Source organism: Gadus chalcogrammus, chromosome 7 (genome assembly GCF_026213295.1).
Source record: "Gadus chalcogrammus isolate NIFS_2021 chromosome 7, NIFS_Gcha_1.0, whole genome shotgun sequence".
Lineage (NCBI taxonomy): Eukaryota > Metazoa > Chordata > Actinopteri > Gadiformes > Gadidae > Gadus > Gadus chalcogrammus.
The window spans coordinates 32597546-32613793 of record NC_079418.1 but is presented as its reverse complement, the minus strand read 5'-3'; the positions used below and the strand labels follow the sequence as shown (position 1 = coordinate 32613793).

Here is a 16248-nt window from a genome sequence, read left to right as displayed (position 1 = left end):
CACCCGAAAACTGTCCGGTGATTCAAACGATCTCTCATCAATTAAAGTATCAAGATATTTAGATATCGTAACTATATGAACTAAGATGCAACGAGAAGGGTGACTGTTGAACAGGTGAACGGAATCCAGGTGTCTGAGGTGGAAAATAGAAAATAAAAATAATCGAGAACCGCCTCGAAAACTTCCCCGCACGAGCAACTCTAACTCTGTCGCGTCCTCCTTTGAATGTGGAGCGAGGAGTCGGGAGGGTGAGAGAGGATACCGCCTCTGAACTGTGTGTGTGTGTGTGTGTGTGTGTGTGTGTGTGTGTGTGTGTGTGTGTGTGTGTGTGTGTGTGTGTGTGTGTGTGTGTGTGTGTGTGTGTGTGTGTGTGTGTGTGCACGCGCTCGCGTGACTGTATGGGCATATGTGTGCGTACGCGTGCGCCTCTGAGTGTGTTTGTGCGTCTGTAATAACGCCCGGGCGCAGCGGCAGTGGCAGTGGTATTATTGGCCCAACTGTTCAGATGATGGGAGAATGACATCTGCTCCAATTGCTGCTGCGAGGCACCGTAATCTGTCTCTGCTCGCTGCCCGATCAAACTCATCTCTCCCCGCTAATCTGGACAGCCCGCCCGACCCCCTAATCCCCCCGGCTGGGAGGTTATTATTCAGGGCATGATGAGCTAATATCATATCAAGAGCAAACAAACACTCAGATGTGTTGGTTTGGAGCCGTATTGTTTTCAGAAAAGCGTTGAGATGGAGGATTCAGAGGCGTTAGTGTGGAGTAGAAGGAGGCGTCAAGGCAGTCTGGTTTATGGATTTGTTTTTATTACTCTTCATTCTTTTAATTTGAATTAAATAAGAAAGATATAACATGAATAAAGAAGTATAAATAAGGGAATTCATCTTAAATATCACATTATATATGATATTTTATGTATGACATGATTTTAAATTAGATTTAATAATTAATCTAATCTTATATTAGTAGGAATTGTAATATTTGCCTTCTTATAAAAAATCTTGAGATTGTGAATTTCTCTAAACCGAGGATCAAATGTGTTATTGAACTCAAATTCATCTTAATCCATTCATTCTCATTCACTCTCTCACTCTTACACACTCTCACTCACTCTAAATCACTCTCACTCACTTTAACTCACCCTCACTCACTTTAACTCACTTTCACTCACTCTTAAGCACCCTCACTAAATCTAACTCACTCTAACTCACTCACACTCACTCTTAATCACCCTAACTCACTCTAACTCACTCCCTCACTTGCTCTAACTCACTCACTCTTTCACCCAATCAAACTCAATCTTAATCACTCTCACTCACGCTCTCTCACTCTCACTCACTCTAACCCACTCAATCTAACTCACTCTCACTCACTCTTAATCACTCTCACTCACGCTCTCTCACTCTCACTCACTCTAACCCACTCAATCTAACTCACTCTCACTCACTCTTAATCACTCTCACTCACGCTCTCTCTCTCTCTCACTCACTCCAACCCACTCAATCTAACTCACTCTCACTCACTCTTAATCACTCTCACTCACGCTCTCTCTCACTCTCTCACTCACTCTAACACACTCAATCTAACTCACTCTCACTCACTCTTAATCACTCTCACTCATGCTGTAATCTAAGAAAATGATAAACAGGTGGGACCATTTTCCTCCAGTTTGTTTTGGTCACCCCATGGGACCCCCAGAGAACCCCATAGGCGGACTATATAGACCCCCATAGGTGGATAGACCCCCATAGATGGACTATAAAGACCCCAATAGATGGACTATAAAGACCCCCATGGATGGACTATAAAGACCCCCATAGATGGACTATAAAGACCCCCATAGATGGACTACAGACTCTGGGTGTAGGGGGTCTGGTCTCTGGGTGTAGGGGGTCTGGTCTGGTCTCTGGGTGTAGGGGATCTGGTCTCTGGGTGTAGGGGGTCTGGTCTGGTCTCTGGGTTTAGGGGGTCAGGTCTGGTCTCTGGGTGTAGGGGGTCTGGTCTGGTCTCTGGGTTTAGGGGGTCAGGTCTGGTCTCTGGGTGTAGGGGGTCTGGTCTGGTCTCTGGGTGTAGGGGGTCTGGTCTGGTCTCTGGGTGTAGGGGGTCTGGTCTCTGGGTGTAGGGGGTCTGGTCTCTGGGTGTAGGGGGTCTGGTCTCTGGGTGTAGGGGGTCTGGTCTGGTCTCTGGGTGTAGGGGGTCTGGTCTCTGGGTGTAGGGGGTCTGGTCTCTGGGTGTAGTGGGGGTGTAGTGTCTGTGGTCTGTGGTCTGTGGTCTGGTCTCTGGTCTCTGGTCTGTGGTCTGTGGTCTGTGGTCTGTGGTCTGGTCTCTGGTCTCTGGTCTGTGGTCTGTGGTCTGGTCTCTGGTCTCTGGTCTGTGGTCTGTGGTCTGGTCTCTGGTCTCTGGTCTGTGGTCTGTGGTCTGGTCTCTGGTCTCTGGTCTGTGGTCTGTGGTCTGGTCTCTGGTCTCTGGTCTGTGGTCTGTGGTCTGGTCTCTGGTCTCTGGTCTCTGGTCTCTGGTCTCTGGTCTGTGGGTGTAGTGGGTCTGGTCTCTGGTCTCTGGTCTCTGGTCTGTGGTCTGTGGTCTGGTCTCTGGTCTCTGGTCTCTGGTCTGTGGTCTGGTCTCTGGTCTCTGGTCTGTGGTCTGTGGTCTGGTCTCTGGTCTCTGGTCTCTGGTCTGTGGTCTGTGGTCTGGTCTCTGGTCTCTGGTCTGTGGTCTGGTCTCTGGTCTCTGGTCTCTGGTCTGTGGTCTGTGGTCTGGTCTCTGGTCTGTGGTCTCTGGTCTCTGGTCTGTGGTCTGTGGTCTGGTCTCTGGTCTCTGGTCTCTGGTCTCTGGTCTGTGGTCTGTGGTCTGGTCTCTGGTCTCTGGTCTCTGGTCTCTGGTCTCTGGTCTCTGGTCTGTGGTCTGGCGTGGAGAGGCTGACAGCCCGATCCGTCTTGTGCGATGAGGGGCAGCAGATGGTGTGGTTCACCACCGGCCCCATGCTCTTTTTAATTAACGGCGCCCAGATTACCGGGCATTTTCCGGGATCATTAGTGAACAGAGGAATTAAGACATTTGGTGAGCAGTAATCCCGGAGGCTCTCCGTGTGGCGCTCCCTCCCTCCCGCCCGCGCTGACCTGCTTTCCCAGCCACCGAGTGCTCTCTCCAGCCGTCCTCCCTGAACGCTGCCCTAAGTGGCTCTGGATAAAGGGACAAACAGCACATTTAAGGATCAGAAGTACAAAAGGGGATTACTGATTCCCCATTCTCTCCCTCACTCAGCCACTCCAACACAAAGAGGGAGCTATCAATCCCCTGCTCTTTAACTGTGTGATGGCTTTTAACCGGGGGATTAATACGGCATCGGTTACTGTTCTGGCTTCCAAGAGATGAGGATTAAGGCTTTTAACGGCAGCTATTTCCGTGTGTATGATGTGTTGTTGTGGCTCAAGTGAAAGGCATGTTATTGTTATGTGAGCGGTTGTTGTTCAGCGGTGACCTTGAGGCAGGAGGCGAGCGATGTGGTTCTTCTGTTCTGAAGACTCTCTCAGCGTCAGAGCGCCAGCAGTGCTGCTCTGTCAGACCGACAGCGAACAGAGTCGTCTCAAACCCTCCATCGATTTCCCTTTACCTGGGGTCTGACAACCAGACAGACTGACTGACACACTAACTCATATCCTAGCTGACTGATTGATTGATTGACAGATAGGCATCCATTCAGAATGCTTTTGTATTTCTTCCCAACTAAGTCAGACGGGTGTATCTTGCATGTAACGTCTAATACCTAATACAGCATCTTACTTTGTACAGAGACCACAGACTCTATTTTTATGCATCATTGGCTCAGGTTTAGGAGATGGTTCATATCTACTGAAGAGAAATAAAATCAGGCAAGGCAGGAAAAGAATAGAGAGTAAGGCACTGTGTGGACGTATAACACCGCTCGTTATTTAACTGGTGAGAACTCAGCAACCTGTCTGACGGTTCGAGTCCCCTTCGTTTGTGTGAATTAAGGACGAATGTCTTTCATGTTTCTCTCCAACAGCACATTTAAATTGCACCCGTTACACAACACTGTCTGTCAGTGTTCAGGAGATCACCAACAAAACATAAACGCTGGTTAAACGTTCAGGTCTGCACCAACAGTCCCCGTCAGCCCTGCTGGGAGCGCTGGTGGTTGGTGAGTCGGGACACGCCTGGAGATATGTTTCATGAAGCCCGATCCCGGGGTTAATAGAGCTCTGATTCAGGTGGGGAGATAGGCCTTTAGGGCTTCCACTCGCACTCGCTTCCTCAATCTCCGGATATCCTCCTAAATCACCATTGTACATCGGCTGCATCCCAACACCCGCTGTATCGTGATTCCCTTGGCCCTCGCTGCCTACGCTTCTCCAGAGGTCTCTATCTGTCTTATCCACCGCTCCACGACTGAGAGAGCGAGAGAAGCAGCTTATGCCGCTTTTCCACTGCATGGTACCAGCTCGACACGACTCGACTCGACTCGACTCAGCTCGCATTTTTTGCGTTTCCACCGCGAAAACATGGTATCTGGTACCTGAAGTGGCTGCTTTTTCTAGTACCGCCTCGCTCTAGGTTCCAAGCGGCTGAGCCGATGCTAAAAGGTGACGTCGGCAGACGGCCGGCCACTGATTGGCCAGAGAGTGTGACGAAGTCACGAGAGCGACATGGCAACCATGCTGGTAACAGCCATAGCAGCGCCGCAACCAACATATTCCACTTCTTCAACTTCTTCAACACGCCAGCTAATAATAGTAATGTTATCGATGTCCTCCATTGTTGTTATCTGGGTTCTGTCCATGTGTGGGTTGCGTAGGTGTTGTTTGCGTCGCGTACAAAAATACGTCACGGCCCTTTCGCGCAGCCGACCCCGCCCACGTCCAGGAGGTACTATTTGCGGTGGAAAACGACCCGTGCTGCTACCGTGTCGAGTCGTGTCGAGTCGAGTCGAGTCGAGTCGAGCTACATGTGCGGTGGAAAAGCGGCATTAGATCCCGTTAGAAACCCGCCAAGTAGGCTGCTACGGGCGCTGTGATTGGCCCGCCGGTCCACCCTGCCTTCACTGACACTGAGGCAACTCACAAGTCACAATTCCAAGGAATCTCCACAAAGCAGGAGGGAAAAGAGTCGCACCTAGTCTTGGGAGCGTCACCCTTTGGAATGACGAGCAGTGGTCACTTTTAGAAAAGGTATAAAGACTCTTCTTTTTTTGGATAGGACTGTAACACACACTTCTTAAACACGTATAACAGACTGTGTTTCGGTTCCTATATTTGTGGGTTTGTATGGTGGCGGGTGAATTGTGTCACTTCACCCGCCACTGCGTCGAGTTATACTTTCCAGTCAGGTCCGATCAAATTTGCATATTTAATACATTCGTCAAACGTCGCTGCACAGTTCCACAACCATTACTGTCAACATCCGGCCCCCTTCTTCTTCTACGCCCCTTTTGCTCAGCTGCGACCATAGAAATCTTATAGATAGACGGAGCATTGGCTGCTGGGACGCGAGAAATACGGCCGCCATCTTGGAGTGGTCAAATGGGAGCAGCAACAGCAGCAGAAACAGGATGCCGGGCTGTTGTTCAGCGTATTCCTGCTCAAATCGGCGGACAATCCATAATAGGAATCGGGGGATTACTTATCACATGCACGATTTAACATTACCGTACTATTGGTATAATTAGTATTGAATAATAAAACACGCCAAACCATGTGGCCTTTATCATAGCTACACGTATGACAAAAAACCGCATGAAAATCAGTGGTATTCAGTGAGGTATGATTAATTAAATGTGCTGACAGTTCATTGCTCCAGCCAAACGGATTACACTGAGTGGAGCGGATGACCACTCCAAGATGGCGGCCCCGCGTCTCGTCAGCGCCAGTAGGCGGTAGCATTCGATGCTCCGTCTATCATATAAGATGTCTATGGCTGCGACTGTCAACATCTGGGATAATATACCGGTAACAGGGCTCTGAATTCTCACGCATTCGGCGTGAGACACACGCAATTCAACCCATGCACGCGCTCGCACGCCTCACTTCGTATTTCTCACGCAGAGAAATGACCAGGATAGCGCCCACCAATTTCGGCCGCTATTAACAGTGTTACAGGTAGGAATCAAATGCCGTACGTAGGGTAACCAGACGTCCTCTTTGGCCGGACATGCCCTCTTTTTGAGACACTTAAAAAAAATTGTAGGGTTGTTCTCTGGGTCGTTCACAAACTAGTTGGGCTACGCCCTCCCTTACTCAGTTCTGTTCGCTTTGCATTGGTGGAAGTGATTAGGGGGAGTGGTTAAGTAGAGCCTTCAGATTGGACGGTTTGACTTACTCAGTTACCGTCGTGTTTTGTATTCCTTTTTTTACCATTCCACCATTTACCATATTTTTTTATAGGGACAAATATTAACAAATTTCTCCTACAGGGGATTGATAAAGTTCTATCTAGCATGTTGTTTTATTGTTAATATGTCAATTCGTTTTTTATTGAAAATACTTTGTATAGATGAATTATCCCCAAACTTGTCATCGTAACACCTTTGAAATAAACATGAATTAACATGGCAAATACCTGTGTTTTGTTTATCATATGCGGTAAGAGTGTAACATTTTCAACTCAGTTCCTTGGTAGCACCTACTTACAGTAAAAATCACTTCTGATGGATGTGAAAAATGATGTGAAAAAACTATTATATTTTTAAAATATTTTTTTAGAACGTACGCATATATTAAAAAAATATATAGCATATGAAAAGTGTCTGGTAAGAAATTATGAGTGGCTGGTGGGCCAAAAAGTTAATTTCCATCTCTGACACACACGCAAGCACACACGCACGCACGCACGCACGCACGCACGCACACACACACACACACACACACACACACACACACACACACACACACACACACACACACACACACACACACACACACACACACACACACACACACACACACACTGCGTCTCTTCATCTGAACAACACAGTCCAACCAAGACACCATATGTTTATATCCATACAACAAGGCCGGGATGTGAGCTTTGAGGCCTGAGTCCCGGTCCTGGAGGGACTCCTGCTCCGAGCAGCCGGCAGTGCGACGCGAGGAACGGGCCGGGAACGCCTCGCTGCCACACACCCCGCCAGGAAGTGCATTCGCCCTCTGGTCATACGCTCCTCAGCAGAAGTTCCTGAAACGTATAGGGTCGTCTCACGCTGATCGGGGTCCCGGTGGAGATCACGCAGACACACACCCATGCCAGACACAAACGCATAAACACACCCGTGCATGTACACCAAACCGGCCGCACACTCACACACTCACACACACGCAAACGCTAAAGCCTTACTTTAGACTATCAAAAACATAATTATTCAATAAACAAATAATCAATAATAAAATCAGCAATAATATAATTTTTTGTCTGCTTAAGAATATTTTATGTGTTAAATGGACAATGATATTGTACGCTCAGATATAATGAACACTCATAAGCTCTCCCGAGTGCCACTTTGTTCTGATGATACATAGCCAGGTGTCTCGCACTTTGGACGATTAAAAACGATTCTGCATTATTTTAAGCGTAGTCACCTTATTTTATACTGATTTGCAGCATATATTAATTATTCGGTTATGATCTTCCGGCTGGCATTGTGTTTGGTAGTTTTATGTGAACATCTGTCTGCTTAAATTGTGGCAATTCCTGCACCACATTCTGTCCTCCCCTTAACCATTCATCACCAGAATATCTGTAGCCTAGAAAGTGCTATACTTGTGATAATAACACCTGCATTCAGGATTACTTTAAGATCCATATGTTAATATTTAAGGCAGCATTTCTGAGTGAATCTCAGCACTTGAACTGTTTAACTGTCAAGTGATTTTCACACAAAGGCCATCTTCACAGAACTCTCCTCGCTTTCCCTTCAGAAAACCGTCTGACCTTGACTGTGTGAGGCATTCCATGCATGAATAAATGAACAGTGAACAGTCGCTGAACAATTCACAGTGCACACACTGTTCCCGGACCTCTCATATGGGAGAAGAAGAGCCATTTATAACCTCCCTTCAGGACTAGGAGGTAACACGCTCCCCGACCGCGACAGACTCACATCACAACTTTACTTTGAGCCTGTCAGCCATCTTCCATGCAGCTGTCCGGGTTCAAACCTTGATCCTGAAACACGTCACTCACATAATGGCAGCTTTTTCAGATTTGCTTCATATTTCTTAAGTGTTCCACCTAATACCTTGTTCTTGATCAGTTTCCGTACTTAATTTACAGTTAATTCAATCGCCTTGATGAAACCTCTCCATGTGTTTTGTTTGACAATCTGCTGAAATATCGTGAAAATGCTTACGATGTAGTATATAATATACACCTTAAATGTATGATATATAAGTTTATTAAATATAATATGCTGGTAATAATGTGTGTGGGACCTCTTTCATAACCATGCCCACCAACGAAGTTGTACGTTTAATGGACCCGACCCAGAAGGTGTGGAACCCCACGAGGTACCGGCCTATAGCTCCAGAACGGAGCTCTAAGCACATTCCTCCCCGCTGGGAAGGAACAGACGAACACATAGGAACCTCATTGAGACCCCACCGTCTGAGAGAACGCGTGAGAACCTCATTAAGACCCTCACGATTCAAAACTGAACTGAGCATGCGATCCATATTGGAGCAGCTACCAACCAACGTCCCAGTGCTGCCCGACTGGAGTGCAGAGTGGAGCCGCAGGGACCCGTGAAGAGATGGAAGGAGGTCAGTGGTCGTCAGTGAGAGCAGACATCACGGCTGAACTCCAGCTCCATTCTGGAGTTACTGAGCACCCACACACCGGAGCAGCAAGGCACCAGCGAGCTCCATAGATCACACCGACGGAGGAGAAGGAGGCGCAGGGTGGAGGGTGGAGGCAGAGGGGGTGGAGGAGGAGCAGCGTTGTTGAGGAGAGAAAGAGCAGGGTGGAGCGAAGGTTGAGCAGGGTGGAGGTAGAGGGGGGAGGAGAAGGGTGGGGGGGGGGGGGGGGGGGAGCAGGGTGGGGGAGGAGAGGGGGAGAAGAAGTGTGGCGGGGCGAAATCGTGTGGAGGGCGAAAAGAGAAGACAACAAGGGGGAGGAGGAGGAGGAGGAGGAGGAGGAGTGGGGGAGGAGGAGGAGGAGGGTGTGGGGGGGAGGAGGAGGAGGAGGAGGGTGTGGGGGGGGGAGGAGGAGGGTGTGGGGGGGAGGAGGAGGAGGGTGTGGGGGGGAGGAGGAGGGTGAGGGGGGGGGGGGAGTGTTAACGATGGCCACCGACGGGCCTGCAGCCTTCTCCGCTCCCTGACCTCCATGTGAGGAGCCATCAGTCTGGAGGTCCCCCTCCTGACAGCCCTCCAGGGGGACCCAGAGCACAGCTGCCGTGGGTGAACTTCGATTTCTCCTTTAAATAAACATTCCTCTTTCATCCTTCATGTAATACCTTGTTTATTTCCACTTGTCATCGAGGACAATTAACCTGGATATGAGATTAATCATTTATGTATTAAGTCTGACATTAAATGTTTTTTTTTCCGCAGTCATACCTATCATATCGTATTATAGGGCGGACCATGAGGACTACATCAAAGTGGGGTATTAGATTTGTAAGCAGTGCGTTGGGATTCACATTAAGCTCTATTTGGTTTAGCTAGATGACACATCTTCTGACCCTTTGGAAATTAAAAGATGATATGTGTACGGTTTAATAAGATGTAATTTACATAACGTCAGATCACGTGATTACAGATTATAGCGTCATCTGTGCCCGACAAAATGAGCCTACTGTGACGTAGACACACCGCAGAGAAACCAGGAACGATCATTTGCGTGTCTTCTTCTTCAGCCAATCACAGCGCGTTCCTTCTCATTAGCTCATAATTAAGCGCACCTGTTCATGTGCACCTCGATAATAACGCGCCTCACCCCCCGCTAGGGGTTGGTTTGAGATGGACTGCGAGACAGACTTTACCCGAGACAGACTTGACACGAGAATGACCCGAAAATGACACGAAAATGACCCAAAAATGACCCTTTGCTCATGGTGCTTTCGACGGACAAAGTCAACACCCGGGACACCTCATTCAATTCATGATACCCTGTGACATCTGCCGTGTTGCACCTGGACACTGGCATGGGGTTTCTTATGAATAGGCCTACAACACTCCTCGTAGAGTTAAAGGCCTCCTCCGGAGCCTCTTCATCCAATGACCTCTCTCATCCAAAGGCCTCTTCTCACCACTGCCTGATCAGCAGCACCGTGGCCACCGCCGAGGGAGCGACTCGGGAACCCCGCAGTGAGTCACCCGGTTTTGCTCTCTAACGTGCTGGTTGAAGAGGTGTCGGTGGTTGGGCTTCTGGTGAGCCGTGTTGTTGTTTGTCATTTGCTGTGTGATGATGCACCGCACACATTACACTCTCCCTGTCTCCCGCACACACACACGTGCTTTCGGTGTCCCTGTTCTTTCCCCTCAAACTTTGACATTTATCCTAGTATGATTGGTGATGTTGGATTGTGTCTTGAATGCGGACCGGTGTTGTAACGTTACGTGTGGACTGACTGACCTGACCTCGCCTGTCCACTATTGGTCAGGACTTCTCCATCGCCGAGCTTAAACTACTGGCCATATGAAAGGTTAATTCCAATCGGACCAGTTGGTCGGCATGTCAGGAGCCACTCAAGGCCGAGTGCTTTTCCACTGGCGGACTTCTTTCAGTCTTAACTTCAGTCTAACAGGGCTGTTGGACCGCTTTGATTGAAGGTGCATATTTTCTTCAATTTCATCCAGCAGTTTAATTTGCATGCGGGTCCTATTTCAGTGGTGAGGTGTGAGCCACGTCAGCCAGGAATTATGACAGCCTTTCAAGTGCAAATGGGAACGCACTTTACCGTCTGTGTGTGCTTTGCAGAAACGCATCGGGTAAGTGTAGGTAAGTATCCCAGCCTCAACACAAGGTGTTGAGACACTGTCTGGCTCGGGCGGTTAACATCCCAAGTGTGTTTTCTTGCCAAGACGTCCTTCTGGCACAGTGGATTCTCTTAACATCAAACCAGGAGGCACGAGTCCCTCAGGGAACCAAGAAATCGCACAACTCCACAACTCCAATTTCCCAGAAGCTCCTTCAAAAGCAAAGTGAGGCGCTCATGCTGCTCTCTCTCGCTGGAGCCCAGCTATAGGAAAACGTTTCTCTAGGTTCATCCACTGTTGACTCCTCACTGGACCTCCTGGAAGACTCAGGACTGACTGGATGGATGAGTGTTGGTGTGTTTGGGCTCCATTAGTGTTTGGTACAACGCTGGCATTAAATAATTAAAGGTGTTTCTGTGATGGATTAGAGAAGTTTATGTGCTCATTAACACATGTACTCGCACACACCGCTCGTAACACTCTACCATTTCTGATCTTGGCCTTCCTCTTTCCCTTTTCAATACATTTGAAGCTGCTATCGGCAGCTGCTTGGAGTTTGGCAGCTTCCCAATGCTGCTTGCTGCTTGCTGCTGCTGCTTGCTGCTGCTTGCTGCTGCTTGCTGCTGCTTGCTGCTGCTGCTTGCTGCTGCTGCTTGGCAGATGCTTGGCAGATGCTTGATAATGGGTGTTCTGCAATGTGGTTTTGTTCTGTGCAATGTGTTCTGTGCAATGTGGTTTTGAGCTGTGCAATGTGGTTTTGATCTGTGCAATGTGGTTTTGTTCTGTGCAATGTGGTTTTGATCTGTGCAATGTGTTCTGTGCAATGTGGTTTTGTTCTGTGCAATGTGTTCTGTGCAATGCTGGTTTTGTTCTGTGCAATGTGTTCTGTGCAATGCTGGTTTTGTTTAGTGCAATGCTGGTTTGACTTGCGTTGGAGGTCCTTGTATGTCCAGTCAGCTGACTGTTGGATTGAATGTAGGATGTTTGAAAGGTGTAAAGGGGGCTTTACACCCTAGTTTGGTGCATGCTTTGTCTGAAACCAACTGTGCTGTGAACTGAACCGTTGTAGTAATGAATTCTGGTACATATTCAATGTTTCTATGGAACACTTTGCATCAAATTTGCCTTGGACACAAATTTACATTTTTGAAAGAATTTCTACATATTCATATTTCTAATTTGCGTGATTTACCAACGGACGATTTATCCAAACATCGGCAACAAAGTCTGCAGCAACACAAAGGCAAGTAACCTTTACATCCTTGTTGGTTAATCGTGACCTTGATGGGTTGGTTAATGTATTCACCGTTTACATCTTTGTGTTCAGTCCGGTTTCCCTGACGACCCAGATGTGACGCAGGCCAGTCTTTTGTTATGGTGACTCATTATTTTTATATTTAAGTACATGATGCAACTTTACTATTTAATATGAAGTTAGCTGTACAAGGTGTAATTAGTTTTTCCTTTTGGTTAGTGTGGCGACGGCATAGTAACGGCACAGTACAGTTCAGGTGAGTATTTAAATGGTTTCTTCATCAGTGAATGGCTCTGAACATTAATTGCAATGCTATTTTGACTCTTTAAATCGGTCACTGGTTGCTTGATCGTTGATGCAGTCCTCTGGCCCATCTGGTCCTGATGATGACTACTCGAAGGCCCCCCCAAGAAAGGTATAGCCAACCTCCTAGCGGAGCCGTGGCTCGGAGGCTCATAGCGGAGCTTTGCATACTCGGTATTGTACAGGATTTGATCAAATAAATCTTTGAAATCCAGGCCAGATGCTGGCGAGCTGTAGGTGGACGAAGGCCCCGCAGAGATGAACTCCCCAAGTCCCCCCAATGCTGACGGGTAAGACACCGAAATGCTAATCTTTGTAATCTTTGTAATGACTTTTAGAATGATTCATTCCACTCCAGCAGAACCAGTCAAAGTGCTGCTTACTGGTGTCATTAAATGAGCCCCGCCCCTAACTACAACCAGTTTCAGCCTTTTCTGTCCAGGATGGTTTCACACGAGCTCATGAACTCATTCCAAGCCACATCTTGGTGCTTTTTCATTATGATAATGACAGCAATAACAACGGGGTATTCAAGAAATTCTTGTAAAAAGTTTCAAGATGGTGGGGCGGAACTTTTAGGGAAGTTCTGATCACCCTCGCCTAGTATGTTTTTTTTCAAGCCATGATTCTCTGACTTGTATAGAAAATAACAAGTTTGTATAACTGAACTATTGTCCAAGTGGGCTGAAGACTTGGGTCACACTTTACCATGAGGTTTCTTAATTATTTAACATTAGTTAATGACAGTAATGAGCAATAACCAACAGCACATTAACTGTTAAGGAATGGTCTGGTAATCATTTATTAATTGGGATCTATTTTCCCCCTGTGGTATTGATAAAGCTATCTGGAATTTGTAAACTAAGGTCATGGTGGTGTTTTTTTTGGTTAGGGTTAACCCAAATGCTTTACAATGTGTATTACTGCATAACCTAATGTTACTAAATGTACTCTTATAGTATGACCACTCTTCTACAGAAAACTTGGATCATAGATAAGTTTTACAAATCTTTGACTTTACAATACAGGCTGGGCGCCAAACTCTAAAATGGTGGCTTGTGTAAAACACTAGTCGTTTGAAGAACCTGTTTTTCTAACGATGATCCTTTTCAAACACCAGGAGCGAGCCAGGATCAGTTCATCGACCAGACTCGGATCCGTAGAGGCTTCAACACCCCGACGGTGAGACACTGAACTGCTGCATACAGAAGGGACTTGACTTAAAGGAAGCTTTTAATAAGGCTTATAAATCTGGATAATTGGGACTATTGCAAATATATAAATATGAATACTTTACTCTTGTTTTGCAGCCTCTTGCAAGTGTACGGTTTAAAGTGAGCTATTGCTGTACCCCTTTCACCCCCACATTATATACGTCTTCTGTATGTTTCACACTGCCTGCTTACATCCTGTGTATTGTTCTCCCTAGATTTATTATTTCTGCCTGTTCTCTCTGGGACTCCCGAGGGATCAATAAAGGTGATTTATATTCCTTTAGATGAAGATGGAGAGGGCAGATGGAGGTGCTGGAGACCGGAGACCATGGAGCAGAGAAGATGGTGCGTGTTGTGATATTTATGTCTATCTCTTAAAGGGAGGCTGAATTTATCGTAGACGGCACTTACCGAATCCCTCATCATCATAAAAGGCCTGAAGGAACGTCTTCTCTGGGAACATCTCGATTGACTTGTATACTTTGGTAAAAATCGCGTTTATATGAAGTCCCTCCTAGCCGCTGTTGGACATCTTTGTTTGGTTTGTGTTCTCTGCCCTGTCCGGGTTTTTGTTTTTCGAAACGTAGTCATGCAGTACGTTATGGAGCTGCTCTAATGACCCTGGAACCAGTCAACGGCACCCAGACATTCAGAGCTTGGGATGGGCTCCATAAGTGAACATCCATGCTGGATTTCTTTAGGGAGAACAGTAAGAGAAAATTACAACTTTACTTTTTTTTTTTTTTTATAATCGGCTTGTGTATAAAATAGTGTGGTTGCCCTTTTGGTTAATGAAATGACTTCTTTATGCTCCAGTACAAATGTTTACCATGTTAAACTAAGCAGACATTTTTCTGCCTCGATCCACAGGAACCTCATCTACCCTGAAGATCCCTGCTCCACCTGCTCCGCCTACACCGCCAACTACCCAATCACTACTCAAAGAGCTTCACCCTCTGTGTGCCTGCTGCACACAACTCTATACCCCCCTCACTTTGTGTATGTTTGGACCAGTCTTATCCTTTGATTGGCCAAGTCTTTCATTTGTCCCAACCAAGAACGTCTCTTTGAGCCCAGTTTATGAACTGGGATTAGCTGGGATTCGTCCAAGTCTCCCTTCCCCAAGGGCTTATGTGTAACCAGATCTATCTGAAGCTAATATTTTCTGAAGCAATTCCACACTTGTTGCTTCATAGATTTACTGTGTGGGTTTGTGTGTTGGGCTTTTGCCAGAATTCCATGGAAATGTGCAAACTATAAACAGGTTGCTTGCATTGCAACTCTGTCATTTTATTACGTTATGGAGCTGTGTTGTGACGTTCTTAGCAGGGATGAGCGGTTCACTTTTGGCGCGATACTGAATATTATTGGCAGATCAGTGGGAATTGAGTTATGGTTGAAAGAGTAAAGTTCAGCCACCGTGTGATCGATAAAGCCAAACAGGATTGCGTGCAGAAAGTGGGTAGGCTTCCTTTTATCAAGAAAAGATCTCCCACTCATTCCCTCCCAGTACCGCCTTCTGTGTCCTCAGTTTCATAAACAGCTGTTCGCTAGGCTACTTGATGCGCAGTGACATTTGCAGTGCTGTTTTAATAAGTAAACATCTGTCGGATACGCGTTATCGATTGGAGATTGTCCCACTGTGTTGGTGTGTATTTTTTTTTCCAGGGCTAACTATAGTCAGTGTTTTGCTTTGAATGTATAGCCTACGACCCGATGAAACGAGTTAAACAGCCTACTTGAATTTAGGGACATATAATTGAATACATTTGATATAGCCTGGCAAAAATGTCTTGGTAGTTGGCAAACAATTGACGGTCAATAAACTGAACAGTCTGAATCCTTTTTGTCCTCTTTACTTTTTACAAGTTAAAGAATTATTTGACCACTTATTGTATCTTTATCGGTCACAGCTAACAGATGGTTATGCTATCGGCCGTTGTGCAGTTTAAATGTTGAAAGACCTGTAAACTATTAACTGCTTTCACAAGAAGGAACTCAAGATTATGATGCATTAAATCAAATGAAGCTAATTACTTTAACTTATCTTTTAGACGTTGCTGTGACAAACTTTATGGAACAGACCATGTGCAAATCTATTCCAACATGTTTGTTTGGAACTACTGACTGTTTATTTTTCTGCAATGCATACTTTCCTTATCTGAAGGGAAACAGTGAGAATGCAAATTATGTTGTGCTTTCTTGCTGGTTCAGAAGCGAGGCATGTACCAAAGAAGCTTTAATCTGTTTCACTTCATGACTTGGCATTTAGCCAAATAACTGTCAAACATTGTGATTGTTTCACTTGTAAATTGCTAAATAAAACTTATTGAACTAACTTTGTCAAGTTACCTTACTGAACTTGTAGGCTTGAGAGGTTAAACTGCATTTTGATAATCCAAGCAGAACCGACCTATTCCTTTAGTTATCACAGATTATATTCATGTCAGTTATTACTAAATTTAAGGTTTCATGTTTAATTAATCTGCAGCGGTCTCACCAGAGGCAGCAGGTTTAATAGACTGATGTTAATGTCGTCCGTACG

The 16248-nt window shown here is 46.3% G+C and overlaps 1 long non-coding RNA gene across 2 annotated transcripts; it reads left to right on the top strand.

Annotated features, from left to right (window-relative positions):
* Positions 1-12252: 12252 nt before the first annotated feature.
* On the top strand, positions 12253-16032 carry LOC130386188 (uncharacterized). 2 transcript variants are annotated; one of them, XR_008896091.1, is made up of 8 exons: positions 12253-12308; positions 12406-12442; positions 12548-12601; positions 12705-12779; positions 13610-13671; positions 13988-14048; positions 14291-14412; positions 14574-16032. It is a non-coding gene; the product is annotated as an uncharacterized LOC130386188 (long non-coding RNA). The 2 variants fall into 2 exon arrangements; XR_008896090.1 differs by lacking the exon at positions 14291-14412.
* The last annotated feature ends 216 nt before the right edge of the window (positions 16033-16248 follow it).